The sequence below is a fragment of the Neltuma alba genome, unplaced genomic scaffold (genome assembly GCF_004799145.2).
Source record: "Neltuma alba isolate B1F8T4 unplaced genomic scaffold, ASM479914v2 tig00004166_pilon, whole genome shotgun sequence".
NCBI classification, from domain to species: Eukaryota; Viridiplantae; Streptophyta; class Magnoliopsida; order Fabales; family Fabaceae; genus Neltuma; species Neltuma alba.
The window spans coordinates 1-13,417 of NW_021633590.1; the positions used below are offsets into that span (position 1 = coordinate 1).

The 13,417-nt window shown below is 33.4% G+C and overlaps 1 pseudogene; it reads left to right on the forward strand.

Annotated features, from left to right (window-relative positions):
• The first annotated feature begins 4 nt into the window (after nucleotides 1–4).
• LOC114743883 (AT-hook motif nuclear-localized protein 23-like) lies at nucleotides 5–1,119 on the forward strand (annotated as a pseudogene).
• Nucleotides 1,120–13,417: the final 12,298 nt, after the last annotated feature.

Here is a 13,417-nt window from a genome sequence, read left to right on the forward strand (position 1 = left end):
AGGTTCAGCATCTCACTTTGTTCATCAGCTTCAACGCCCTGATCTTCACTCAAATCATGGAGATGACAACCGCAGGACCAGGACGACGATGACCCTCAAGGGCTTGAGCTAGTTACTCCGAACTCTGGGGGATCTGGCGGCGGAAGTGGCAGTGGTGAGGGCAGTGGTCGTCGGCCAAGGGGCCGGCCTCCTGGCTCGAAGAACAAGCCGAAACCGCCGGTGATCATCACCAGAGAAAGTGCAAACACGCTTAGGGCTCATATCCTTGAAGTTAGCAGCGGCTCCGATGTGTTTGACTCGGTAGCAACCTATGCTAGGAAGCGACAGAGAGGGATCTGCGTCCTCAGCGGCAGCGGCACCGTCACCAACGTGACCTTACGGCAACCAACAGCCGCCGTGCCGTCGTGACCCTGCACGGGAGGTTTGAGATACTGTCCTTGGCTGGATCTTTTTTGCCGCCTCCAGCTCCGCCGGGGGCCACCAGCCTGACGATATTTCTCGCCGGAGGGCAAGGTCAAGTTGTGGGAGGAAACGTTGTTGGTGCCTTGATAGCTGCTGGACCTGTTATTGTAATTGCTTCCTCATTTTCAAACGTAGCATATGAGAGATTGCCCTTAGATGAAAGAATCACTTCAGATGCAGCAAGGTCAATCTTCCGGCAGCGGCGCGGCGGCGGCGCGGCAACTCGTTCCCGGACCCTTCTTCAGGGCTGCCGTTCTTTAATCTGCCATTAAACATGCCGCAGTTACCCGTTGACGGTTGGGCCGGAAACTCAGGTGGTGGTGGGAGGCAACCATATTGATCAGTCTGAGAGCTTCATTAGGGCACACATCAAGGTGAGAAGATAATTAATTAATTAATCTCAAATTAATGGTTACAGAGAAGTTGTAAATTTTCTTCCTTTTAATTTCTTTGTTATTGTAGTGACTTGTCTGGTGGTGATGATGATGATTTACGAAGAACTGATTTCTATTCATGTCTCAGTAGTTTCTTAGGGATGTTGCATTAATGTTGATTCAGGTTTCTGGGACAATTGTGAGTGGATTAACATTATTTCACCTTTAATTTTCTTGTCGGATTTAAGGTTTAATTGTTAATTAACTTCTTGAGGGGAATAAAGCTTTGGTCTCATAATATTTTAGGATAGGTTATTAAGACTGAAAATAATTGAAGGAAACAGATAAAGGAGTAAAATTTTCATCAGTATTGTTCTTATTCAAAGTTTAAACATAGATTTATAGCTTCATTTTTGTGAACAATCTTCTATTAATTCCATGGATTTAATCTTTGAGAAGAATAATTAACTATGTGCAGTATTATATTCTACTGTCTCTGATTTATGCATCTTTTAAGAAATTAATTAAACTAATGGAAATCAAAATCTAGTGATGAAGCAAATGGATAACCTGCTAGATAATTATTTATTAATTTTCTCATAAAAAATCCAGAAAAAATTTATTCATATATAGTGTTGCTAGGCTGGCATTCTTGTGAATATATAATTGAGAGAATCTTAACATTATTGCTTTTGACCCTCGCATATATAACATAGTTAATTAGTAACAAAAACCATCAAGTGGGAGAAAAAACTAATGATATTTCCACGTGAAAGACAATTATGTCCGAGAGTAGTTCCCGAATAACTAATTAATATGCTTTTTTTTTTAGATTTAATTTGCATTTCTATTCCAGCTTGATGCTTGAGACGTACAATTAAATCCAAGTTCTTTATGGGCAAATATATTCTAAAAGATGAGCATTTCTCCATATATATGATCGTCTACTGCGTTGTCTTCTTCTTTAACAGCATTCAAGCAAATATAGATTAGCCTTCTGCAGATATATTTAACAGATTATATTCATTATTTTATAGCTGATCGATGAAAATGACCAAAGAGATGAACTTTGTGAAAATTAACGAAAACTTCAAGAAACTATATGAATGTTTTAAGGGGCCATTAACTAACTCAAATTGCTAGCACACAAGTCCCTTCTCTAATTTTCTGCAGGTAGACACAGATTGTTAAAAATACTATCTACACAGATTGTTAAAAATACTATCTTCAGTTTTTAATATCAGACCTAATTAAATAATTTGGAAAGATTAAGTTATTAAATTACTTAATTAGCCAACTAGGTCTTATATTAAGAATTGGAAGTAGTATTAGATATTATTCAACCTAACTAGTCTCATATGATCCCTCATATGTGGTGTGTAGTCTTATGAATTTATCTATCCGAGAAGGCATGTTTATATCCATGTCCATTGGCTTAAATTCAATATGAATGAAAACTTGCTTCTCTCTCTCCCTCTCTTGGCCATTGAAAACTTGCTTCTCTCTCTACATATATGCATGTATGTATGTATGTATATTTCTATCTTTCTTCTTGTTTTCTATCTGTTTGGTTTATGCTTTATAAGATGTTGTCTCAAACATTGATGCATTCTTTAAGTAAGTCAGTTTCAGGGGGGGAAAAAAGTGCTACTTGCTCAGCTGTTACGAGTACTAGACACAGATAAAAATCATTATATAATCCACACTGGTATAAATCATAATCAGTATATCTGACAAGGAAACTGATGACTCATAACTCGTGTATTATTAAAAGACAAAACAAAAGGGAAATTCGGGTAATAAGTCGTAACCCTAATTTCTCTTACTGTTAGTGGAGAAATTTCGACAGATACTGGTCATTTGATACAGATCGAAAGCTATTTGTGTGTGTGTTGTGTGTGTGTGTGTTTTTTTTTTTGAGGGGATTGAGTTGAAAATGAACTCATATCTTTGATCTTGTATATAATAGGTGGAGAATATGATTATGCAATTTGTTCCTCAATGATTTCATAAGAAATATATTCAGTTTAATGTGAAGTTTGAAGTTTCATTAGAGCCGGGATTCATTTACTTATTACATATCGATTTTTTAATCTCTGCATAGTATGCTTTTAGTGTCCATTGACACTGATATTGAATTATCTTGAAGTTACTAATAATTGAAGTTTCAGTAATTTAGGTTGGAAAAATTGTTCTCTTTTACACACACACACACAAGAGCCGTTTCCGGTGTATGCATATGTCATATTTGATTATTTTCCAATATTGTGAAAACTCAAATTTAATTATAAAATTTAAGAATAAAACTATACGAAACAAATTATTTGTGTGTATCGAATAACGGGCACACGCGTATCAGTGTGTGTGTGTGTGGGGCCTCAAATTTTATATGGACTAACACGTATATTGTCAGGACCTAGGGTTCATATCACAGAGTAAGATTCATTTTATTCAGTGAGTCATATGTACAATATACAGCCAGTTAATTTATCTTCTTCTTCTTCTTCTTCTTCTTATTATTATTATTCATTCTTTTGTTCTTGGGGAACCAAGCTAGACGATGATTGAAGAAGTCTCTGAAAAGATCCATCTCCAAACTTGAACTAAACTTAATCCAAATGGCTTTCAAGAATTCGTAAACCTAAAAATGACACTGTTCTGTTATATATGAATGATTTTATCTAAGATTTTAATTTGACCTTTAACTTTATAAAGGGTATTTTTAATTCCTGATCCGAGCTTCGTTAACATAACTAATTACAAGAAAATATATATTGATACAGTTTTAGATGTTGGCAAAGCATTCAAGGATGTAACAGCTCCAGTAGTTACTATAAATTTCAGTTTTGGTGTTCCAGCTGCTTCACACATTTTGGTTTTATCAGCATTTGTGAATGTTTAATTTAGTCAGCATCTGAAATACTGTTTTCTTGATATTTTTTGTTAATTGGATTACTAGTATTTTTGGAGTCGAGAGATTAAAAGACTTTTTGTAAAACTAAGATATTAAACAGAAATCTAGTACTATCTCTCAATTCTAAATATAAAATTTATTTGTAATACAAATGTACTATAAATTAAATGTTATATTTGGAACAGGATGTAGTATAAAATTAAGAGATGAATGAAGGAGACCCACATAAAAATAATACCCTTCTATATAAAAGCAATACCAGCAAATAAAACTAACGAGTTGAGTCTAGTAGAAATAATTAGTCTCTCACAACGTGGTAAATTAAGGTTGGGAGAGGTGCTTACATTTATAAGGTGTTTGGTTAATTTAAAAAACACTTTTAAAATGTATTTTCAAGCAAGTCGACTTGACTTGCTTCATATATCGTAAAGTTATTTTTAAAACTATAGTTTAGTTTTCATTCAAACATCCTTTAGTGACTAACAATATATCAAACTGGATTGCTTTCAATGGATATCTATGCCCAGAAAAAAAGATATCACAAAATAAAATTCTATAAGCCTCTATCGAAACTACTCCCTCCTTCCTTTTTAATAAAAACATTTGATCAAAGCATGTAGATAAAAAAATTAGTTGAAATTAGTTAAAGACAATAAATATATAAAATTTTTAAATTCTTTCTAAAAAAAAATACTCTTATTTATGAGGGGAGACAGTATGAGAGAGAATAAGAAAATGAATGAATGATGCATTGGGAAAAAAAATGACAAATATATTGAGTATTAAAATAACTAATTAATAATGGAGACAAAATATGAAAATAGACAAAAAAATTTAAGACATTTTACAATTATTTCTTATAAAAAGGGACAAAAGAAGCACCCTTTAATGAAAACTTTCTCATATGTAATCAATAAAATTAAAACAACAAAAAATCCTTTCATGCGTGTAATTAATAGCAAAAGAATTATAAATTTAGAAAATAAAGCAGATTGAAATTCTTGTATTTAATATTAAAACAAACTCCTTTACTAATTCTTATATTTGGAATCTAAAGAGTAATAATAAAATATGAAATGCACGAAATTTAGATCTGGACATGGATCCTCTTATACACACCAGTGTTGTCCTTTTCACACACACACAATTTAGTTAATTGGATTGATTTAATGGCTTGAAAAGGTGTTCTGTTTTAGCCTATAAAAAATTGTTCTAATTAGCATATAGAATGCAATATTTGACAACTGTTGCGGGTCAAATGCATCATTCAGCTATCGGATTGATCCAATAAAATGCAGATAATGTGATTTCTTTCTTCTTACCTCTTTTTTCAATCGCCGCCGTCGCCACTTGAAAATCCTCAATTTTCAATTCTTTTCTAAGATTTCCTTTAAACCAAATGAGTTCTTAATGCTTACTCTAAAGAAACCATATAATACTACCTCCCGGTCTTAATTATAAGAGCCCGTGGGTCTTATAATTGGGATTGGAGATAGCATTAATTTTTACTATAGCCGGCATGCTCATTATATTCTCCACAAAGGGTTTAAACTCATAACCCAGATTTGAAAAAAATCTAAAAGAGATGTTTGGTGTCATTTAGATTATAAAGCTCGACAACTATATAAAATTAATTGTTCTTTTATGTGTCACACACACGACTTACCTCCTTGGTGATTGGTATATATTTAGATTTATGTATTGATAGAGATCATAACTTTTTTTTTTCAAAAATATAAGTTAATTAACTTAGAAAAATATATTTTTTACTTCATCATATCAACTCATAATTTATACTTTTCAATCAATTTTTTCATTTCCACATTCCAGGAAAATTAAAAGTAGAACAGAAAGTCTTTCAAATTTTAAGGTTGTTTTATTACATTTCCAGTTCCATTCGTACAAGAAACCCTGAATATTAAACTAAAAGAGGAGACACCATTATTGAAGCACACAGAACAAGTTTGATAGTCACCTACTGCTCAATATTTGTCATTTTCAATTTGTATTTCACTTTCAAACGTAAGATGCTTCATACAAAGCTATTTTTCAAATTATATTATCCGAGATAAACAACTAATTTATGAATATTAAGAAATTAATTTAATTAATTACTAGTAACAAATGGGTTCTAAAGTATCCTTGTTGATCATATGTATCAGAATGAAAACTCTTAACATGTGTAATCACCATAAAGATTACTTTGAGAAAAAAAAATGAAGAAATATGAGAAATAAAGTGGATTGGGGTTTTATATTTGAGACTAATTGAATCCCCACCTACTTTTTATATTTATGACCAAAGGTAGTATATTACTCATCTGGTCCTTAATGTAAAACGTAATTAACTAATTTGATTAGATTAAGAATATTAGTTAAATTAATTAATATGATATTATTTTTTTCTAAAACGCCCTAAGTATCTTTTTTAATTCCTTCTCTTTCTTTGCTATTTGATTATTGTTAAGAGAATATCAATAAAGTTAATTTCGAGAAAAAACGATAAATATATGAAATATGTATTATATATAAAACTAATATTAACTGTCCAAATGTTAAGCCTCACACTGACTCTATCTCTCTCATTTATCTAATTACATGGTTTGTACTTATTTATTACATTATGGATCAGCACAAACAATTAAAGATTTGGATAGGAGAATTACTGGTTCACACGTGAATGACTGCGATTGAATGCGTTCGGGTTTTTCTTCTTCGCACCCATTGTATCGTGCAGCGATGAGAAGGCTGACACGTGGATGAGTGGTCCCCATCTAACAAATGCAAATTGACAGAGTTCAGCATCAAACTAGGACGATGACATTTACAAAAGACCATGTATAATCTAATGACACAATCGAATGATCATGAAATCACCATTTTAATACTGCTTCCGGTCCAATACATGGTTAACTAATTTGAAGATATTAATGAACTTAAAAAAATCATTTAATTATGGCATATATTATATGATCTTTCCGAGATGCTTATATGTATTAATAGATTACATATCAGTTTATGAGTTAAAACAAACTAATTTGAAAAAAAATTATAAATATAAATACTTTAAAATAATTTTTTAGTTTTCTTAATATAATCTCTCTAAATTAGTGAATTGAGTATTATATTAAAGACCGGCATGTCTTTTTTGGTTGTCAACATGAAAAAACATTGGAAGATCTCTTTATTTCCTGTCAATATGTGCGTGCAATTTGGTTTGGGTGTTTCTCCATCAAATTTCTATATGATAACTTTTTTCAGGTTTGTATTATGGATGAAGAATAAACTTTATCGGCTACACAAGGATATGATCATATTCATTAGTTAATGCACGGAATTATCACTCACATTGATATCATTTGGTTTAAAAGGAATACTGCTCCCCATCAATCAAACATCTTGTCTTATCAATTCTTAATATAAAAGTTACTTTAACTTTTAATTTGGTTATTCCTCCACCGCAGGTAAAGTGGATACAACACTCTCTAGGATTAAATGAACCCCTCCTACAAAAAACAAGGTGACAGAATAGCAGAAATATAGATATAACTCAACCACAGAGAAACAAGAGGAGAAAGTCGTAGAGGGAGAGGATGAGTACTTGAAAGCTCAAGAGCAGTGAGCTGAACACTTTTTCCCGAACTCCTTTATATAGGCCACAGAGCATTTGAATGTTGGGCACCAACTTATGACAATAAACACAATTAGATCTTCAATTTCAAACGTTGGCACAACAAACACTATTTGTACCTTCAGTTATGAACGTTAGAGGCAATTGAAATTGAATTTCTAGACATTGGCAAGCATTAATCTATGGAAAACAGTTTAAGGATTAATGAAGGGATAATCTCGGTTTAATGAGGAATCAAACTCTGACATTCAATAACCTCTGGCTAATTAAAAAAATAAACTGGCAAAATAAAGATTTTCCGGTAAGTTATCTAAACATAATTTAATAATTCATTTTTGCATAATTAAGATGCCCGATGCCATCTTAACTTGCGCTCAAGGGGTAAATTGCCAGTTTTCAACTACTTTTCCTTTGATTGGCTAGTGTAGTGCGCGAGATCCTCCTTCTCCTATAGACCCATTCACTAGCCCAAGAATATGAGATAGTATATATACACCTGAGCCTCCTCTCTCTTGAGTAATATGGGACTTCATTTTTGACACACCCACATATATTCACAACAATCCACCACATGTGTTGTAACATCCAAAAAAAAAAAAATTCTAAGACCTTTAGTGGTAGCTTTACCCTGACTAATTTTAAGATATCCCCTATTTTTACAAATAATATTTAAGAAAATATGAATTTTGAGATATTCCCTATTCTTCTTAAATCTGGAATGTTATTTTACATTAAAGAAGATATATATTTTTATATATATATATAAGCCTAATAAGGTGAAATAATATAATTTAGTTTAATTTTTATTAGTCTTGAAAAGTGTATATAAACACTCAAACCTAGTACCCAACTGAGTAGCTCATCCAGTATTTCCTTCTCTCCATAGCCGCCAGGTATCTCCCTCTATTCACTCTTTCTTATTTTGCAGGGTCCCTGATTTATTTTCTCATCACTGTTCTTCCTATTTTCCTTCGTCCCTTCCTTTAATTGTACAGTCAAAAGTTCCTTCCCTATCCGGCAAGATTTATCACACCGTACTTGTTCTTTTGTCTTTTGATTATGAGAAATATACATGTGTATATATATATATATATTTATATATATATCTCCGCGTGATGCGTCCTGTTTCGCCGCCCTTCTTAGCCTCATATAACACCATCTATATACAAGTATATTTCCTTTCCTCCTGCACGTCCAATGTTGCGTGTGTGTGTGTGTATTCATATATATGAAGCTAACACCATCTATAAAAGAGTATATTTCCTTTCCTCCTGCACGTCCAGTGTTGCGTGTGTGCGTGTATATATATATTCATATATAAAGGGAGTCTATATATATCACTATCAGTGCCTCTTTCTATGTTTTCTTTAATATTTTATTTTATTATTTTGATTTCAAATAAAACTATATAAATAATTATATTTTTATATTTAATGTTTGGGGATTTTGATAGAACAACTTTTAAACCCTCTTTGTCTTATTATGGATGTACAGAATCACAATTCAATATTAGTCTAATAGTTTGGCAAAGTTAATTTGTTGAGTCTCTAAGCATTTTCTCCAACCGTGAAAAATAAATAAATAAATAAATAAATAAAAGGAGCATAGGTTCTGAGATAAAGAGGAATAACCAAATCGGGGATTTTATGACTTAAAATCTAGGATTAGTTTTTTAGACTATGATAGAGTATAACGCATTTTCTTATTTGTAGATTCGCTTACTAGTGGGACTTATCTAGTTGTGTAGCCTAATTTTGCTTTTGTGAGAGTACTTACAGGAATACCAAGTAGCTCTCTTCTTATTTGCCTCACTTATCGAGACTATCAGTGAGCTTTGGGAAAATCTTAGGATGAAAACTTAGTTAATGGTTAACATATTGGACTTTTGGCTTTTATGAAAATGCTCTGTGGAACAGTTATTTCTTCAAGATATTGTATAATGTAAACTAAGTTGTTTAGCCTTTATTACATTAACTGTTTGTTCTATGGTTTGTGTGAGATTTGTCATGTTGAGAAGTAGTTGTTTAGACTAATTTAATGGTAATTAAGATGGACTGATTAATTGTTATTAAAGGAGGTTTGTGATGGAGACATGATATTTGTGACCACGTGGCACAGCCACCATATGGTGCACGGTGGTTAGCCACTTTCTTTGCCGGGGCAGCATCCCCTAGGCTTATGACACTCTAGTGGTTTATACCCGGGCAGCATCCCTTAGGACAGCATCCCCTACTAGAGGAACCTATGGCCCCTGTGTGCTCTGTCAACTTTGGCTAGTCTGCATCACACCGGTGCCAGTCTGCATCACACTAGTGGGTAGCAATCAGCCCATGAGTTCACGTCGGCAGGAATAAGGAGGAGATAAGGTTGGAACTGGTAATAAAATAGAATGTGAACTTCCATGTGTTGTATAATTTGTTGTCTTGCTATACCTCGAATTGTTATAATTATAGCTCTAATGTTGTTATAAACACTATATGATATGCTTGAACTGTTGATTTAATCATTTGGTTATCTGCTTGAATTACGAGTTCCACCTAGTATCTCTCAGGTAGTGTCAGTGGGTAATGTAGATAGGAACTAAGTTACTAAGACATTTTGTCTCCCCCCAATACTTTTATCACTTTTTAGGTAAGAGTAGCAGAGGAGATGTAGTAGGGAAAGTTCTGGAGGCATGAGGCCACTTTTATGAGTAGTCAGCCTTCTATAATTGTTATGCTTGATTTACTGTTAATTGCCACCCAGGACAGTTAGACTAGTTTCCATTTATTTAATTAATTTAGGAAAATTGCATTTATTATGATCTTATCGCTATAGAGTTGGACTATGCTTGACTAGTAGGTTCAGAACCATTGGATTTGCTTCTTTTTTATTTTATTTTGTTTATTTATGGATCTAAAAGAATGTGAACAGTTTTATTTGAATAAGTGGATTCTTTCTTTGAGGTAGTGGTAAATTATTAAGGAAGGGTAGTATCCCCTAGCTCAGAACTTATTGATTTTCTTATTACTAATTGATGACAGGTACTCTTTTGATAACCATGATAGAATGGTGCGTAAGTCGTTCTTTTTCTATCATGGTTATTGTCTTCTTAAGGAACTTTCTGGTTTGCTGCTTTTGATTATTGCCACATTAGATACTATGACTATATGTGGGGCTAAGTTTAGTGCCTTAAAGGTAGGATGTTTCATGTGTCAAAAGGGAACACCAATAGTTGAGTTACACATAGATATAATCATTTCGAGTCTAGTGTCTTTCGAAGTATGAACCCGGCCTATTCCAGTAATACGTAGCACACAAAAATGTCAATTAAGCCGCTTCTATGTTCCAATAACTCTTGATGTGTGCTAGAGGTATTAAGAGTCAGATTGTATCCCCATAATTTCCACTATTGATGGCAGTTTTGTGGGTTATAACAGCCATGTGCATACCTGGTTCTTATGGAAGCTATCCTCCTTCACATTTGTAGAAGTTATTTCATCAAGTGTTCTTACAATGAGCACACTATCTTGCAGGATTATGAAACTATTAAGAGTTTTCACTCAGCCTTACTAGAAATGGATTCTAGCACACTCTCACATTATAGGACAGGATTGTGATCTACATTAGTGCTAATAGAACCAACAAATGACTTAATTTTCCCATTTGAACCTTATTCATGGGATCTCTAATTACAAAAGTTGGGTTTCTATCGTTATTAGTTTCATATTGGCTTAAATCCCATTTCCCTCGATGTTTTAATAATCTGTTTCTTCCCCAGAGGTTATATAAATGGATCTGCCAGATTTATTTCTGATATCACAAAATTGATTGAGACTACTCCATCTTTAACTAGCCGTCTTATAATATTATGTCTCTATCATACATGTCTATTCTGACCATTGAAGGTTTTGTTTTTCACTATAGCTATTACTGATTGGTTATCACAATGCAAAGATACTGATGGTGGTGGTTTTTCTCCTAACAGGATTTAGCTAAGTTTTTCAATTACTCAGCTTCTGTACTAGCCAACTCCATAATGATTAACTCAGAATCCCTCATGAATTTAGTGAGAATATTTTGTTTGGTTAACCTCTATGATATTGCACCACTACCAAGAGTGAATATATAACCACTAGTGGATTTGGTCTCCTCTGCATCTGAGATCTTGGTAGCATCACTATATCCTTCTAATACAGTGGGAAACCCATTATCGACTATACCATAACTCATGGTACCTTTCAAATATCTTAATACTCTTACTTAGGCCACCCAATGCTCACTGCTAAGACAGTAAGTATACTTGCTCAATCTACATACAGCATATGCTATATCAGGCCTGGTGAAGTTTGCTAAATATAATAAACTCCTAAGAATTTGTGTATATTTAGATTGAGCAACTGGTTCTCCTTTGTTTTTGAATAGGTTCACACTAGAATCATAAGAAGTACTTAACGAATCATCATCACACCCAAATTTTCTAAAAATTTTCTCAACATAGTGCTCTTGAGATAGTATAACGCCATTTTTATTTTTAGTTATCTTAACACCCAAAATTACTTTTGCTTCACCCAAGTCTTTCATATCAAAATTAGAAGCCAGAAAATGTTTAGTTTCAAATACAACTTCTAGGCTACTACCAAAGATAAGCATGTCATCCATAGTCATTGTTCACAAGTTTGGTATAGACACACCTTTCTGCCTTAACAGTAGAGAAACCACCATTAGTTAAGACTTGATCTAATTTTTTGTGCCACTATTTATGCACTTGTTTCAAACCATGTAAGGATTTCACAAGTTTACAAACTTTGTTTTCTTGCCTAAGAGCAATACACCTTTCAAGTTGTACCATATAAATCTCTTCTTCTAAATCATCATTTAGAAAAGCCGTTTTAACATCCATTTGATGGATAAAAAGCTTATAAACTAAAGCCAAAGTAATAAGAATTCTTGTAGAAGAAATTCTTGTTACCAGAGAAAAGGTATCAAAATAATCAACAATTTCTTTTTGTGTAAAACTGATAACCTCTCGAAATTCCTATTAATTCAGTTTGTTTTAACACTCTTCTCTGGACTTTGGAAGCTAATTGTGCAGGATTATTCCCTTAAAGCTAAAAAATAGGGCTTGGTGAAGTAAACTTTGATTTATGCTAACAATTAGGGATTATTTGTGCAATGCTTCTAAGATTCTTTGTGCAGGAAATAGCAAGAGCTAAAAGATGAATGACAAGGAGAAAGATTCAACCAATTCTGGGCGATCAAGGGAAGATCAAAGACCCAGAGCGAGCAAGGATGGAAGACCAAAAGTAGAGAAGCTGAAAAAGCACCGTCCACCATGGCGCTTGAAGAAAACAGCCATAACGGCTCTAACAGAAAGGAAGGAAGGCATTCAGTGTAAGGCGCTGTAGCGCCCAGTCTATCTCAAGAAGCTACCATTCGGTGTAAGATGCTGTGGTGCCTGTCTGTATCTGCCGCAGCGCCTAACCTTTTCTAAGAGTCCCATTTTGTGAATCTGCCATCGCGGATAAGCATATCCACTGCAGTGTCTGCCTCCTCACAGCTGTGCATTTTGCAATGTAACTTAAAAATTAGGGCATATAAGTAGGGGGACTCATGGTTTTCATATATAGGGCTTATTTGGAGGTATGCTCTGTTAGGGTTTAGAGGTTTTGAAGCTCGGGAACATTTGGCTTGAAGTTGCAAGAGATTAAAAGCTTTTTTTTTTTTTTCATTTTCCTTGGTTTTCTTCTTCTCTTCTCTTTTATTTCTATAATGGCTACAAAATGTCTATGTATTTGTATCTCTTTATTGAACATGTGTAACTAGAATAGTCATTTTAGGGTTATTTTGATATATTGTATGCATTAAGACTTGTTTTAGTTCTCTTTTTAGTGTTAATGATAATGTTATGTTGTTTTTATCTTGAGCTTACTGCTTCCTTGTGATTGGCCACCATTTGGAATGATTTGTTGATTGGTGAAGCTTGAGAAAGTTAAATTGATCTTTAAACTTGGGTAAAAACGTGCTAGACTAGAATTTTATTCTATTAAATGGGTGG